This window comes from Oryctolagus cuniculus, chromosome X (genome assembly GCF_051225735.1).
Source record: "Oryctolagus cuniculus isolate XC-2025 breed Fujian yellow rabbit chromosome X, ASM5122573v1, whole genome shotgun sequence".
NCBI lineage: Eukaryota > Metazoa > Chordata > Mammalia > Lagomorpha > Leporidae > Oryctolagus > Oryctolagus cuniculus.
In genome coordinates this window covers 85531532-85548694 of record NC_142888.1, presented here as the reverse complement: position 1 = coordinate 85548694, position 17163 = coordinate 85531532, and positions in this window count along the sequence as shown.

Genomic DNA, 17163 nt, shown 5'->3' with positions numbered 1-17163 from the left:
TCCTGGAACTAGGGGAAGAGGGGAAAAGGAAGGGACTGCTTACTTGTGTAGGCTTCTTTATGGAATGATTAAATATTCTACAATAAATACTAGTGGTTGCACGACATTATGAATGTACTTGAAGTCACTGAATTGTGCACTTTAATATGGACAAAATGGAGAACTTGTGTTACATGAATATTACCTCAATAAAAATATAAAAATTCAGATAATTCTTATAGGTGCTCAGTGGTTACAATACCACTTGGGACACTTGTATCCCATGTTGGAATGCCTGGGTTCAGGTCACGGCTACACTTCAGATTCCAACTTCCTTCTAAGGCAGATCCCAGGAGGCAGCAGCACTTTGACTCCTACCACCACATGAGAGCCCTGGATGGAGTTCTGGGCCCCTGACCTTGAAATGGCTCAGCCCCAGCTGTTGTGAGCATTTGTGGTGTGAACTGGGTTGTTGCAGGCATTTGAGGTGTAAATAAGTTGTGGAAGGTCTCTATCTGCTTTCTGCCTTTGTTTCTCTGCCTTTCAAATAAAGGAAAATATTAAAAGTTTTTAATTTACAAACTTTAAAGGATACAAATTAAAAAAAAACAATAAAACAATTCTTATAGTCCTACAGTCAAGATAGTAGACTTTGTTGGGAACCTTATAAAACATGGTTAGAGGAGCTGACGCTGTGGCATAGTAGATAAAGCCATTGCCTGCAGTACCGGCATCCCATGTGGGAGCCGGTTCAAGTTCCTGCTGCTCCACTTCGTATCCAGCTCTCTGCTGTTACCTGGGAAGGCAGTGGAGTTTGGCTCAGGTCCTTGGGCCCTTGAACCCATGTGGGAGGCCCAGGGGAAGCTCCTGGCTCCTGGCTTCTGATCAGATCAACTCAGCTCCAGCTATTGTGGCCGTTTGGGGAGTGAACCAGTGGATGATTAACTCTCTCTCTCTTTCTCTCTCTCTCTCTCTGCCTCTGTGTGACTTTGTCTTTCAAATTAATGACATAAATCTTAAAAAAAAAAAAACAGAGTAGATCATAATCCCCAAGGGATGGCAATAATCTAAGACCGGGGCTGGCAATCTACAACCTGGAGTCCAAATCTGGCCAGTGGCCTCTTTTCATAAGGTCTATGAGCTAATAATGTTTTTAAGAAATATTTTTAAAGGTTGTTTAAGGAAATAACAAGGAAGATTATGTGACAGAGACTTGTTGTGGGCAGCAAAGCCTAAAATATTTACTATCTAGCCCTTTACTGAAAAAGATTGTTGACTCATCCTCTGGTGATGATAAACAATAAGTAAGCCCTAACATTTATCAAATGCATTTCAATTTACAAGGCACACCTATTTTACTCTCAGCTGATTTTCAAGACAACCTGGTAAAGCAGATGAGGTGTTATTTCTCTATACAGAGGAGGGAAACTGAGGTTTGTAGAGGTTAAGCCACTCATATCCTTGCTCTGTCACTTGACAGAACTCATGTCATCTGAATATTATTTAGTGTTTCACCCCTGTAGCCCACTGGCTCTAGCAGCATATCAGAAAAACAGCTAAATATTCTGCGAAAATACAATGATTTTGACTTAAAAGAGCAGGCCAAGGTTGCGAAAGAGGCTAAGAGAGCTTTGGCTAACTGTGTCTGGGATCGCCTTCGTAGCTTTATAACTCCTCTGGCAATGGTCATATATTTTGCTAAATGAAATGCCACCCATATCGAAGGGCTCAGGAACTGTCAGGCCAAAATCTTTCAAGTGCCATAGAGTTGGACAGTTAGCTATATTTCAAGCACATCAGGTCAAACAATATAATAAAAATTGACTCGTTTGTGATATGCGCCTTTATAGGAGCTGTGACATTCACTCCTTCTCCTAATATCCTGCATCCAACCTGCTGCTTCAGCTGTCTTTGGAACAGCGTATTATCAAGTTGCTCTTCTTTTTGCCCACCAATTTACCAGGCATCATATTTTCCTAACCTGAAGAAGCTCTGCAATATGTATGTTGCAGGAGGGGTCAAGTTGCAACTGATACAGTTATTTGTTAATAGCTCTTCATCCTGGCCTTCGGAGCATAAAAGGCCCTTGGCACCCATGTGGCCAATCAGCAGGTTCAAAGATGGGCTCCTCACCTCGAGGTCATTGTTCTCTTCTCCCACCCTTCATCCCACATGTGCCTAGCTTAGTACAGTTCTGTGTACTGCTCATACCCAGTCTGTAATCTTCTCCAGTCAATTTTGAATGATGGTCTCATATGGAGAGGAAGGAACACTGCACGCACTGTTGGTTCAGGTGCTCAAGGGCTATGAAGTAAATGGCTGCCCCTACTGGAGTCACTGTAATAGAATTGTGGGGGATTTATAATTATATCCTTCCATACAATTCAGTTAATTAATCAGCCCTTCCCACACACTGCCATTAGGTTCCTCTCACTAGGTAGGTCATTTTACTCACAGCATGTAGCTCCTTCATTCAGTTCTCTTCCTGCCCTCTTCTTGGGGCTCCTTTGCACTCAGGGACCAGCATAACCTCTCCCTAGATGCTCATTTTTAAAAATTTTCAAGTATTTCTCCCATTTAGAACCCCAGGTAGATGCCAGCTCACTAAAGTCCTGGTATTTTGAGTTTAATCTATGAGGCCAAAGTCTCTGACTTTTAAGACAGTTCAGCTCTCCCACCTGACATTTCAGTTGTGTCGTGGCCTGAATGTTTGTATACATCTGTTAGGGGGAAGAATTTTGAACTCTTCTCACTTTCAGTACTGGTCGCTGATTCCCCTTGCTTGTGACACCCCATGTTCTATGTGTCCCTTGCGGGGAGAAAAACAATAGTAATAATCCCCTTCTCCTACCAAAGCAGCTTCTATACCTTGGACTTTTTTGATTTTCTTCTTTTACATGCAAAGACCTGTCTTATCAGCACCACTAGTTCATCTGGCAAGCGATTGCTTTAGATTCCTGGAAGTTTGCAGAATCCCTCTGGAAATCCTTCTTCTTGTCATCCAAATCTCCCTTCTGGGCTCACCTCCCCATGTTTACAGTTTCTAAGCTGTAAGTTCTAGACATGTCTTCGTTATCCAATTCTCCTGCCTCTGTAGGGGTTTTGGATTGAGAGGCCTGCATGGCTCTACCCTCTCAAAATTCTCCCTGGTTGGTGCTGTTGTTCTGTCTTGTTTAGATTTCGGCAAAGAGCAGTCTTCTTGGTTCACTCGAGGCCAAAGTATAACTCCTGACAGAGTAGCCCAGTGGGAACCCATTCCCATATCTCTCCTAAGATTCCTTTAACGGAAATAAATGTACAGGATTATGTGGCACACAGGTTATGTTGTGCTGGGATTGCAATTGCACTTCATATCTCTTCAAATCCCATACCTGGCAGACAGGAGCTGAGAATAAGCGGTTGTTGTGTGGTTTCTCTACTGTGATTTATCAAGAAGGGAAAGGAGATGCTCTGTGGACAGCTCCTGTTTTGCCCTTTTCTCTTCCAAACTTCTGAATCTTAGAAAGTTTAAATGGGTATTTCAGCACAGGTTATTGACCACTGGAAGTGAGCTGAAAGCTAATTATACTTTAATAATGAAAGCCTATTCTAGGCCATTTTGTAGACTCTTCTTCCCTCTTCATCTCCTAAGTATCCAGCTGCATTTTTTTTAGTTTAAATGTTTCTTTTTAAAGGGGTAGGATTTCCATGACCTGCTCCAATCATCTGTAAACTAACTTTGTGACAGACATGCTGGGGTCTTAAGTTACTTTTTTTTAACTTTCATTTAATAAATATAAATTTCCAAAGTACAGCTTTTGGATTATAGCAGCTTTTCCTCCCATAACCTCTCTCCCACCCACAACCATCCCACCTCCCACTCCCTCTCCCATCCCATTCTTCATCAAGATTCATTTTCAATTATCTTTATATACAGAAGATCAACTTAGTGTATACTAAGGAAAGATTTCAACAGACTGTACCCACACAGATACACAAAGTATAAAGTACTGTTTGGGTAGTAGTTTTACCGTTAATTCACATAGTACAACACATTAAGGACAGAGATCTTTTTGACTCCCTTGTGTATCCATGCGTATCATTAGACTGCATGCTACCAGAGAAGCAGAATTCAGTTTTGTAAATAATGGTAACTTTTCTAAATGACTCATGATTTGTTGTCATATACTTTTCAAGATTATGTTTTTGTTATTGTTTTTAATTTTGTATGTATTTGAGAGGAATAAAGACAGACAGAGCTCTCATACACTGGCTCACTCCCTAAATGTTGCAATGGCCAAGGTGGGGAAAGGAGGAGAAGGAAGCCAGGAAGCAGAACTCCATCAAGGTTTCCTACATAGATGGCAGGCATCCAACTACTTGAGCCATCACCACTGCTTCACAGTGTCATTAGCAAGAAGCTGGAATCAGGGGCCAAAGCTGGAAGTCAAACCCAGGAACTCTGATGTGAAATGCAGACATCTCAACTGCTGTCTTAACTACTAGACCAAATGCCCACTCCAAGACTATGGTTTTTGAAATATAAAAGCATCTGGATGCTTGGTTATAAGACATCAGAAAATTCATGTATTCAAGCATTTAATGAATCCCAAGCAGTATGCTAAGCTCTGGGAATATAAAAATAAATACAAGTATAGTCTTGGCCCTTAAAATCCATAGTCTAGTAGGGGAGATGGACATGTAAATGATTGTTGTACAGTGGGATAGGTGCTATGACAGAAGTTTGAATTAAGTGTTGTGATAACACTAAGAAGAAAGGGTCCATCTCTTTGGTATAGGACTAGAGATAGAAGTGGTTCAAAGAGAGTTTCAGAGGAAGTGATATCTCAGGTGGATCTTGAAGAATTAGTTCACTGAGAAATGGTGGCAGTAAGACATTCTAGCATTGTGGAATATGGGCAAAAGAGAAAGCACGGATTATTCTGGGGATGGTAAGTTGAGGGCATTCTAGAAAACAGGGTGATAATGACAGATAAAGCTACAAGAGAGGTCTGTTCTGTTAAGCTGAAAGTAGTTCCAGGGCCAGTGCTATGATGCAAAGGGCTAAGCTTCTGCCTGTAGCACCCGGCATCCCATATGGGTGCTGGTTCTAGTCCCGGCTGCTCCTCTTCAAATCCAGCTCTCTGCTATGGCCTGGGAAAGCAGTAGAAGATAGCCCAAGTCCTTGGGCCCCTGCACCCATGTGGGAGACCCAGAGGAAGCTCCTGGCTCCTGGCTTCGGATTGGCGCAGCTCCAGCAGTTGCGGCCATCTGGGAAGTGAATCAGTGGATGGGAGACCTCTCTCTCTTTCTGTCTCTACCTCTCTCTGTAACTCTGTTTTTTCAAATAAATAAAATAAATCTTTTTTAAAAAAAGTAGTTCCCAGCTAAATAGAAAGAGGCCAGTTATGAAACTATGTGATACTTCTCATCTACCCTTTATCCTCTCTTGAAAAGTAAATCAAGTAGCCATCTGATAGTTAGACTAGTACAATCCACATGTAAGGAGCGTGGTTAGATTAACCAAGAAATTGTCTGAATGTGTGACTAAAAATTTCAAAAACTCTCAAAACTCTGCTCAAGGTGATCTAGGACAAATTTGAAAGAGGTAGGACTGAAATGTGATTGTAATTTTGTAAAGTGGAAACCAAATTAATTGTATTATACACTGCTTGGAGTGAATCAAAAGTAGTTGGCCAGCTAGATTAAAAAAAAAAAAGACAGTTACCAGCCAAACTCCATCTAAGAGAAAATGATCTTGGCCAAGTGAACCCAACATTATGGGTTCCTTGGCAAGGCTAGCCCTGTAAGTTGATGAGAGTGCTTCCAGTTGTCTAAGATGAGAAGCCATTCTTAAGATCAACTAACTCCCCTTGCTCTGATTTTATGCTCACCAAGCAATCTTTTGATAATTTATTTGGCTCCCTACTCAGCTTGCCTATAGGGAAAGAATTCACTGATCTGCCTACTTAAGCACTTTGGCCGGCTTAACAATTGTATTTCTCATCGTACATTAATAAATTGGCATCCAGTCTATGTATATATTCTGACTGTCAGTACATATCTATATGAGAGATATATAAAAGTATATAAATTTAAATGTATAATATATATATATCAAACAGGCATGTGAGCTTGCTTAAGTTGACTTTGTCTTATTGAATTTACTCAGTTCAGACTTGGCTCTTTAGCCTTGCAGCTCAGAAAGCTAGTTTTGTCTCTGCACTGAGAGTCTAGCCATCTCCTGCAAAGGTTTTAGAAGTGGCTAACCAGCATTCTTCAGTAACAGAAGTCTGTGTATTGCTGTGCCCTGCTCCCACAAGTTTACTAAGTAGGTAGTGTTCATTCTTCTGTGTTTGTTTACAAATATGACATCGGTTTTGAGGAATTCAATTTGAGGGTGAACATCACCGTCAAAACGTGTGGATAGAAAATACTCTTGTACTCGCTTTGTGGTTTTTTCTTGCTTTTTGTTTCTAAAAGTAGATATAGAGAAAAAGCTTGACATGGGCAGTGTATTTGGGGAGTACTCTCAGAAAGCACAGGAAGGAAAGGGGAAAAGGGAGACAAAAGAAGAGAGCAAAAGTAATGGTGTGTGTGTTAATGGGCAGGTTGTCCGATGGGGAACTGAGAGTCCTTCTGAAGGCTTTCTGAGAAACTGTTTGCAGTGACCTTAGAATCATCCCATGGAGGTTGGAGAGACACTGATATTTATCCATGGACTTCCATCCCCACTGGCTGAATTTTAGCTCCAGTGGTGTTAACCAGCCTGAACTTCCAGGTTGCACTTGGCTGTAAAAAAGCAAGCTTACCCTGTGCCTGAATACTATTCAGCCATAGAAATAGAATGAAATCTCATTTTCACCAAAGTGGATGGAATTGGAGGACATCACTTTAAATGAAATAAATCTGACTCAGAAAGACAAATATTATGTGTCGTCCCTCATATGTGGGAGCTTAAAAAAATTTAGTATGGACACAGAATGGTAATTGCTAAAGCTGGGAGGGGTGAGACGGATAGAGGGAGTTTGGATGAATAAATGGGAAGCAGGTTCATTAATTGTGACAAATGTATTGTACTAATAGGAGATATTAATAGGGGAAGCTGGATGTGCTTATTAATTGTGACGAATATACCATACTAATAGAAGATGTTAATAATAGGGGAAGCCAGGTATGGATTATATGGGGACTCTTTGTAGTTCTTTATAATTTTTGTTTTGTAAATTTAAAACTATTCTAAAATTAAAAGTTGATTTAAAAAAAAAAGAGAGAGAGAGACTAGCCACTTGAAGTAGGAAGCTATCAGTACAATGGAAACTGCAGCTGCAGGTGAAAACAGTAGGTCAGGAGAATATGTGCCAGGGTGTCAATGGTGCTTGGTGTGCTACTGGAAGCAAATATGATAGATCTTGAGACCCCAATAGACAAATGTACAAAGGACATGAACTGACAAGTTGCTCACAAAAAATAAAAGTGGTCAACAATTGTGTTTTTAAACATTCAACCTTGATAGTAATCACTAAACTGTAAACAAAAATGAGATTCTGTTCTTCTGCCTGTCAAATTAGCAAAGGCTTATTTTTTAAGTTTAGTTCTATTTATTTGAAAGGCAGAGAGAGAAAGAGATGGAGGGGAGAGAGAGGAGAGAGAGAGAGAGAGAGAGAGAGTTCTTTCATCCTCTGGTTCATTCTTCAAATGTCACAATAGCTGGGGCTGGGCTAGACTGAAGCCAGGAGCCCAGAATTCCAACCAGATCTCCCATGTGGGTGGCAGGGAACCAGCCATCACCTGTTGACCCCAGGATACACATTCTTAGGAAGCAAGATTGCAAGCCGAGGTGGGATTTCATCCCAGGCACTCTGATATGGGATTATAAATTGACACAACCTTTCTGAGAAGCAATTTTTCAATATAGCAAGCCATCAAATCATGAATATTTGAAAATATTCTGTGGCATTGAAAATGCTCATGATGTAATAATGTTAAGTTAAACAGCATCCTGCACATGCACGATGAACCCAATTATTTTTTTCTCAAGCCAGAGATTATGTAGATGGTAAGATACTGGTGTATTAACAGCTTTGGGGAAAAGAAACACTACATTGAATACAATTAAATTTCATTCTGATAGTAACATGTATATGGTTCTGTATGATTGTATATCATTTTGTTGTTCAATAATACCACCAAAAGTTAGAATATAAGCTTTCTTCATATTTCAGAGTCTAAAGATTCTTCTGAATTACTTTTTACCATTGACAGTGATGTGGTGTACGATACTGACATGTAACTGCTTTCCAAACCCCAGCCTGTGATGATGTGACAAGATAATATCAAAGTATGCAGAAGAATCACAGAGGTTCACCCACGTTTCCTATTTAGTTAAACTCACAGTTCATTTTTTTCTTTGCCTTGTTTTTCAATTCAATTACATTAGCTAGAAATCAATCAGTTTGTTTTCAAAGTCCCCCAGAAGCTTTGGACAGATAGATGTTTGGTGTATGAATGATAGTCCCTCACAATGCATGAAATGGTCACACCAACCTTTTCTAGCTTTGAAAATTTTATTATCTATTCTAAGAGATTTGGCAATTTCTATTCCTTTAATTGCATTGTCTGGGGTGTGACAGGCAATCTTCTGCAGACACAATAATTTTTCATTTCAATGATGCATCATAGTGTAATTTTTAGAAGACATTTTAAGTGACAATTAGGGAGAAAGCCAAATTTAAGTTAAAAATTTAACCATGAGTAGTCATACCAATGCAAATAACTCATTTGAAGTGACAGTCAGATATACAGATATCCTCTCAGTAGGTCTAAGCCTGCACACACATAAACAATGACAAAATACCACAGTAGATTCCTCTGACTGGCAATTTACAAGTCACTTTTGACATCCATTACAAGATGCATCCTGATTTCAGAAATGAAGAATATATGTGCTTGAATGCAGGAAATAGGATATCAGATGTACCCACAGGTATATACAAACGCACATACACACACACAGAAAAAAAGACTAAAAGAAAACGTACCACAATGCTTACAAGTAATCATCTCTGTGTGGGGAAGCTGCAGATTGTGTACTTTTGCTTATCTTCATTTTCTAAATGCCTCAATAAGCTTGTTTTGTTGTTAAGTTTAAAAAAGATACATTTTTAGAAGGATTATTGTTTGTATTTTGAAGGCTGTGGCTCCCTATTGGGAGAAAAGAGTTTGGAATAGAGTAGACCAGCTTTGAATATGAGCCAGTTGGATTCTTGGAGGACCATAGTAATCTTTGGATCTTCCTGGCCCAACAGAAGAAATAACCAAGTATCCGCCCAGAAATGGTCTAAAGGTGAAAAAAACAAATCAGAAACTCTGAGGCTACATTTGCTGGTCCAGTTCAGTATCTGGTTTGTCACATAATTTTGACAAGTTGTGAATCTCTTACTTTTGTTTTCTTGTTACAAATGAGAATCCCTTCTACCCTTCCTCTTTCTAGTCATGGCAGGTATGGGCTTGAAAACAAAAAATATAAATCAAATACTTCACAATCTTGATTGTGTCTCTATAAGAAATGCCTGAAAGGATCTGGCCTGAAATTTTCCTAAAGGGGTAGGGTGAGTAGGGAGAACTCTATGGGAAAGGGAAAGAGATGCTGAGTAGAGCCACAGGGCCAATGGTCTATTTTGGGGGCTTAAGAGAAATGCCAGGGTTTGTTAATTCCTGCCACAGGGCACAGGCAAGCACATTCTATACTGAGAGCCCTTGGGAACATTAACCAGTTGAGAGAAATTAATTTTGACTAATTAATTTGGCCTCAGTTGCCTCTACCTGTTGATGGGCAGAAGGACCTGAGGAATTTGTTCTATCAGGCATATTCTAAGACGTGATTCCCAAAGCAAAATGGATGACAGAGAGATGGGGCTATCGGAGCTGCAGTGTGATGTCATGTGGAGTGGCAGAGCTCATAGCACCTCACTCTGTACAGTGCCAGGAAATATGTGTTGCATGACTGCAGTGCGTTGGTTCACTTAATCTTCCCAACAGCCTGAGGTTTGGCACGGCAGGGTTGGGAAGGGCCTGGTCTGCTCACTTTATGTGTAGCAAAGTATAAACAGCTCCCTCCTCCCCAAAAAAAAAGCCCCCCCCCCCACAAAACAACAACAAAACTCAGTGGCTGCTATTGCTCGGCTTGCCCACCATCATGGCCGCCACAGAAACGGGCTACCAAATACCTAGCCTACCTCTGCCAGTCCCTGGTCCAGGCAGGCTTCTCAGCTTCCCTCATTCCCTCCCGTCTACACTGTCCTACTCTGAGGAGCTGCCATCACTCCTCTGAGGTAAAGCAGTGAAGACCTTATCAAGATGCAGCTGTTTCCTGGGAAATGAATTGCCTGAAACCTCTCTCATACATCAATATCTTTCCAGTGTGAGGGCACCAGGCAGCCAGGGTGGGGTCCAAAGAACTCTGTGACTCCCGAAGGAAGGGCCCAGGAATGAGATCACACCTTGCAACATTACCTCAGACAAGGCCAACCTGGTGTGTAGGTTGCAGGGTAGTGGAGGACACTGAACTAAGACCACAACCAGGGCTGGGTCCCTGCCCAGACCTGTAAGGATCAGAAGCTGGAGAGAGGAAAGCAGTGCAAGCCAGGAAGAGCCTCCTACTTCACCTTCAAAGCCAGAAGATCCCATGATTTGAGAGGGACAGTTGATCCAGACAGGGAGAAGGAATTGATCGTTCCCTTTCCAGGGCTCTCCAGCATCATGAAAGGAGGCAGCGGGCAATGTGTGAGTATGAGTGAGTGGAGAGGGAGGCTTCTACTCACCAGCAGCAAGCTGGATGCTGCTTTGGACAAGCCAGTAGAACACAATAATTGATTGCCTTCTTGCTGCAAAATCAAAATGGCTTTTGATGTTCAGCCATTCATTGCCGTAACTGGAATAATAACACAATTCATTTTAGCTGCAGCCCTGCAAATGGATGGCTTTAATAATGGCTAATTTGGGATGATGAATGTGCCATTTGGGGGTGACATTAGTGCTGAATAAGGAGAAGGGTGTGTAAGAGACAGAGGGAGGAAGGGATGAGCTATATAAGACTAGCCATGTTTGCTAACTTCGGAGGCTGCCAGCCCTTCAATTTCATTCCACAAGTATTGCTTTAGCAAGCACCTACTCCCCACCTAGCACTGGGCTGAGAGTTCAGAGAGACTGAAGAGATATATGATTAGGGTGACTGTGTGTCCTGGTTTCCCAGGAACAGGCCTGGTTTACGCTGAGACCTGGTGCAAGTATTAATAGTATCCCTCTCTCACTCTCGAAAGGGTCTTGGCTTGGATGATAAATTAGTCATTATATGTGCCTCACTCTCTGAATTACTATGAGCACACTGCTTTTCTGGGAAGACAAGTCTTATTTATGCACAGAGAACAATTAATGTGCATTAGGAGACAGTATATAACCAATAAATGCACAAAATAAGCTCAAATACCCAAATCAATGCTCACAAGTTTCAAATTGATGATGGGCATGGATTTAAATACATTGAGAAAGACTTTTACATGCTTGGAAATGCTAACCCCAATCTCACTTGATCTTTACCCAAACTTTAATGTTAATCTCATCTTACGGAATGGGAACTAGAGCCTCAGAGAAAGGAATTAACTGCTCAAGGTCATACAGCTAGGACATGATGGAGCCAGAATTTGAATCCAGGACTATTTTAATTTAAAAGCCAACTATATTACAGTACTTCAAAAGATTCATGGAAAATGCATATTATGAAAAAAAATTGTGCATGGATTTCAAAATTTGAGAGAACAAAAATAAACATCTTTTATTTCCATTTCTCCACACACTTCTTGATGTACGCTCATATTTCTCCTTCAGAACAGATATTAGTGTTGTGTGGAGTGATTAAGGTAGGCCATACAAAAAGTGACCTATTTCAAAGAAATGAATCCACAAGTTAAAAAGCAAATAGAGTAAAAATGCAAGATGTAAGGTTGAGAAGAGATAGGAAAGAAATTAAGTGAGGTGAGGTTAGTCCAGGACAATTTTTGATTTGCAATGGAGGTGAGTTTTCACACTAGGTTTCAAATGGCTGATGAATATGGATGAACAGATATCAAAGGAAGGACTTTCACAAGTGTAGGAATGAAAAACTCTGAAATCAGAGTGCTTTTTCCTGGGAATGGGGATGTGAATAGGAATGGGGCAAACAGGAGGTGACAATTGTAAGATTTTGTTTTTTAAACATAGTGATAAATAAATAGGTGATCATTGTACTACTCTGTATACTTTATTTGTAATATCTGAATATTTCATGATAACATATTTTAAAGGGTTATATATTTATTTGAAAGTCAGAGTTACAAAAATAGAGGGAGAGAGGGGAGTGGGAGGGGGAGAGAGAGAGAGAGAGAGAGAGAGAGAGAGAAATTCCATCTGCTGGTTCACTCCCCAATGGCCACAATGGTCAGGACTGAGCCAGGCTGAAGCTTGCGGCCAGGAGCTTTATCTGGGTCTCCTGTGAGAGTAGCAGGTGCCCAAGCCTTGAGCTATGTTCTCCTGCTTTTCCAGGCACATTAGCAGGGAGCAGCCAGGACACAAACTGGCACCCATACGGGATGCTGGTATTGCAGGCAATGGATTTACACACTACACCACAATGCAGGCCAGTGATAAGATACTTTTAAAACAGAAATAGATCTTTCCATATGAGCAAAATGTCTTAAACAGGATCTAGAATTATGGATCAAAAAATGTCTATTCTGGAGATATGGTAACCAGAATCCCTGTGTCTGGATGAAGCATTCTGGTCTTCCTTGCCAAGTGCCCACTGCCATTTCTTCCTCCCTAAGCAAAGCACAGCATTTTGAAAGCCTCATTGGACTCTTCACTTAATTGAATCAAGGCTTGGAACCATTAGAAAGACCTATTCACTGCCTTCTTGTAAGATGTGCTTGTGTAGTCCATCTGTCTTGCTTGCTGCTGGCACCATGAATGCCACACTAAGCACCAACGTGTTTACTACTTTGGGACGGATGTATAAGCAAAACCTTGGTGCCCTCCTCAGTTTGGCCTGCTGATTGCAACTGGATCCAGAGGCCTCTCAGCCTGTTTGCAACTGCCCACAATAGCTGCCCACAACAGGGGCAATCATTAGGGCCCAAGGGAGCAGCTGAAAGCCAGGACCAGGCCTCCTCCAGCTGTGCTGCCACTGAGCAGCAATAAACGAAGCAGCAAATGAATCCATACAAATGCCATCACTGTGGCCCTGCAGGGCTATAAAAAGGCCATAACACGAGCTCTCCATACTTCACCTGCAAACAGGACTTGGGAGCAGCTGGCTGCATTGTGGAGGATTCCAGTGACTGGATCCGGTCGGTTGGTACAACACGGGTGCCAGTTGTGAAACCCCAGGCCTTGCTGCAAGAAAAGTGGGAGGAAGTGCTTCAACAGGGTGTAGGGGAGCTCTCTGAGGACCCCTAGTTTACTTCTGTTTTAGGGATGAGCTTTAGACTTCAAGGCCAGTCTCCCCTGGTCCAGGCTTTGGATCTGATACTCTGAGCCACGGGTGTTGTCTCTGTTATTTCAGGCTGCCACCTCTCCAGGCCCAGGCTTGGTACCTTCACTCCTCTGGCAGGCACTTCCTCCCTGTCAGCAACAGGAAACTGATTGCTTGACACAGGCATGCCATTGGGACTATGCAAGGGTGGCCCATGGTGTGTGTGTGTGTGTGTGTGTGTGTGTGTGTGTGTTGGGGGTGGGGCATTGCTTCTCCTAGCAGGTTTTGACCCATTCTCTGAGGTCACTTGTCCCAAGTTCCTGGAAGGATGTGATGGAGAGAGAGCCTGAGAGGTTTCAGGGTGGGACGTCAGCCAGGTGTGTAGAAAGGCTGAGAGTCAGAGGGCACGGGTTCTGCTCCTGACCCCTTCACTGAAGCAGCCTGTGGTCTGAGGAAGTGGTACAGGCCATGTTCCCAGGGAAGCAGATTCGGACAGGGCTTGGTGGGCAGGAGGTTTATGGGGGATGTGGGGATCAACACATTTGGGAAAGTGGAGAAAACAAGAACAGGCAGAGGAGGAAGTGGATGTGCGAGGCAGCCACAATCCCATGAAAACTCTGAAATGTCCTGACTTGTGCTAAGGGGCCTCTCATGTCTCTGCATCGAGCACCTATTGGATGCAGGAACCCCCACCCCCCCACCCCACCCCCCATAGGTGTGTGGCCTTAGACACAGTGGCTCTCTTTAGCCAAGGGCCACACCTGCAGAGGGACTCGGCTGTGCACTGTTGGCCGCCAGCCCCCTTCACTCACCACCTCTGGGGAAAGAGCGCTTCTGTTCTAAAAGGGAGGGTGGAACAGGGCAGTGCCCACAGCATCTGAATCAGCAAGTTCCTGCCCCTCCCTGGATCCATTTGCTCACCTGTAAGGCAAATTAGGATGAGCTGTAGGACCCCTTTCAGCTCCAGGGCTGTAGGATTTCCCCAGCCTTGCCTTCCTCCCCTACCACCCCCTTCCCCTTTGGCTACACCCAGTTTATCTTCCCAATCCTTGTAACTGACCAGATTACAAAACAAAGACCTGTTTGACACTGGGCAGGCCACTTTAGCTCAGAGACTGTTGTTCCATCTGAAAAAAAAATGCAGAAACCTGTTTTTACTGATGTCTTTTTCAACGGCTGTGAGAAACAGATGGAAGCAAATGAGAAAAGGTAGGTAAAGAGGCTCACAGGTCTCACTACATGTTGGTTCCCTTTGCTCCATTGTTATTGAAACAGTTGAACCTAAATAATAGCATCCATTGATATTCACAATGAATAAATGCTGTGTGTCAGTTGGTGCCTTTCCTGCCAAGCCTTAACTCAAAAAGCTTAAGTCACTCAGGAGTTTTAGTCTGGAGCCAAATAAGTTTGCCATCTAAGTCCATGCTGCCTGCCCCCTGCTCTGCACCCCTGTCACTGGCCAGGGCTTGTCTGCCTCAGTCATGAGAACACAGAAACCTTTTCATTCCCTTTGCCAAGAAGCACCAACCAGCATCACCTTGGAACTTGTTGGAAGTGCACCTGCTAGGCTGCCTCAGCTCCCTCCACCACCCTCTCCCCACCCAAGAAGATGGATCCATGACAGCAGGAGGTGGACGACACCAGAAGAGATGGAGCCTTTGCCAGAAGGCCTTGGCTGTCACCTGTGCTCTCAGCCCCTGCCTCTGCTGCTCAAGTCCAGCCAGGACCACAGAGTCCTCACCATCACAGTCTCCAAAGCAGTGGTTCTCCAAGTGTGGTCCCCAGGCTAACAGCATCAGAACCACCTGGTCCCACGTCAGAAGCACAACTTCTCAGGCCCAGCCCAGACCTACTGGAGATTCTGATACAGGCCCATTTCTACAACCACTGGCCTAGACTGCAAACAGTTAACTCCATGTGCTTCTTCAACACCACCCTCCCCCTCCTCTGGCTGTCTTCCTTGCTACAGAGAAGATAGAAAGGAAGACAGCAGCACACTGAGGGAGCGCACGGATAAAGCCATGTCTCCTAATTAGACGGGAGGCTTTCCACTTTTTGGATTTATCTTTCCTGCCCAGTGATTGTGAATGGGGACTGTGGCTGGGCTATCTTGATTTGCACTTGATACTTATTTCTCCAATGGCTTGTTGCTGCTGGTAAAAGCTTTGGCACACAAAACAGAACATGGGAACATACTATAAATAAGCCTTTTAAACAGAGATTTAAACCAGTTTCGTTACAGCCACTGGATGGTGTGTTTTGCAGCTCTGATTTCAGTTCCAGTCGTGAAGACTCAGGGAAGGCAAACAGATCTCAGAGAATCAATGCAGAAAATAAAGGGCAGAGGTGGGGGAGACCCAGTACCAAGTGGCAGATCAATTAGAGACCCAAACAGGTCTAGGGAGTCAAATTAGGCCACTTCCCAGGGAGGGGAAGGGGACCCCTGCTCTTGGGTGTGATTAAGCTGTGGATCCCTCCCTGGGGAAGGCTCAGCAGAGGGGCAGGGACTCAGCAGAAATGAGTCAGGGTCTGGACAGGGCACATCAAGGTCTCTTTGAGAGAAGCCCAGGCTGGCATATCAGGGTGGAAGGTGCAGAGGGCTCCCATCTCAGGGCTGGAGCATGGTCTGATAAAGGACTTCCTTCCCTGCCGGAGTGATGGCTGCATGGGAGGTGGGCAATGGCGAGCCCAGGAGACAGAGGCAAAGGCTTCCTGGGGGAGGAGTTTATGCTCATCTTGTGCTCCTCCAGTCCCAGGGAGATGCCCGGGGCCGAGGGTGAAATGAGCCTCCTCTGTCTCCCTCCCAGACCCCTGCACCCCAACCCAGCCTCGATGGGGCTCCCTCCCCTCACCCAGCTGGCAGGAAACTCCTGCAGAGGTCAGGCTCAGCACCAGGGCTCCTGGCTCCTTTCTTCCAGCTCAGTACAAAGCCCAAGGCCCCCTGAAGGCAGCACCTCTCCTGCTGTGTGGTGTTGTGGTTTTTTTTTTCTTCTGTGCAATCCACTTCAGTGCCAACAAGCTATGGACAGAGGCCAGGCGATGGTTCAGGACCACAGTTTTCTCTGGCATGGGACACTATGGGAGACCCAGGGGAATGGGGTAGTATTTGTTTTTAAATTAACTCTTCCTAACTATGGTCATATTAGGGGCCCAAGTGGACCTACCCTGGGCCTTAAGTCTTAATTCAGTCTTAATTCATTCAGCCTGCATGCTCAATGCTTTCTGTTTTCCCATCGTGATAATTCTGGTCTGTCACCTCCTGACTTTTACCTAACCAGGATCTCAGAGCATCTCAGGGAGAAGGAGAGGAAAGCTCCAGCTACTTGGCAGAAACGAGAAGGGAGCACTTGTGGTGTGTGTGTGTGTGTGTGTGTGTGTGCATGCTCCAGATCAAGCCAGAGTGTGCTGTTAGCTGACTTTCTCTTGGAGTCCTTCTTCTGAGTGCCAGCTGGCCACAGGTGCCAGTCTTTGGTGGTGATGTGTCAAGGTGATATTTTCCCTGTGAACATGGTATTCAAAGGGAAGAAGGTATTTGTCTAACGTGTGCATAGATACAAGGTGTTTTTGTGTGTTGAAGGTGAAGAGGTTTGGGAGCGCTTAATGGGTACCATATCAGAGTTCTTCAAAATAGTCCAAAAACCTAAAATTCTTATCATTTTCCTCTGCCTTGATATACTTTCCTGAGATTCCCATCTATC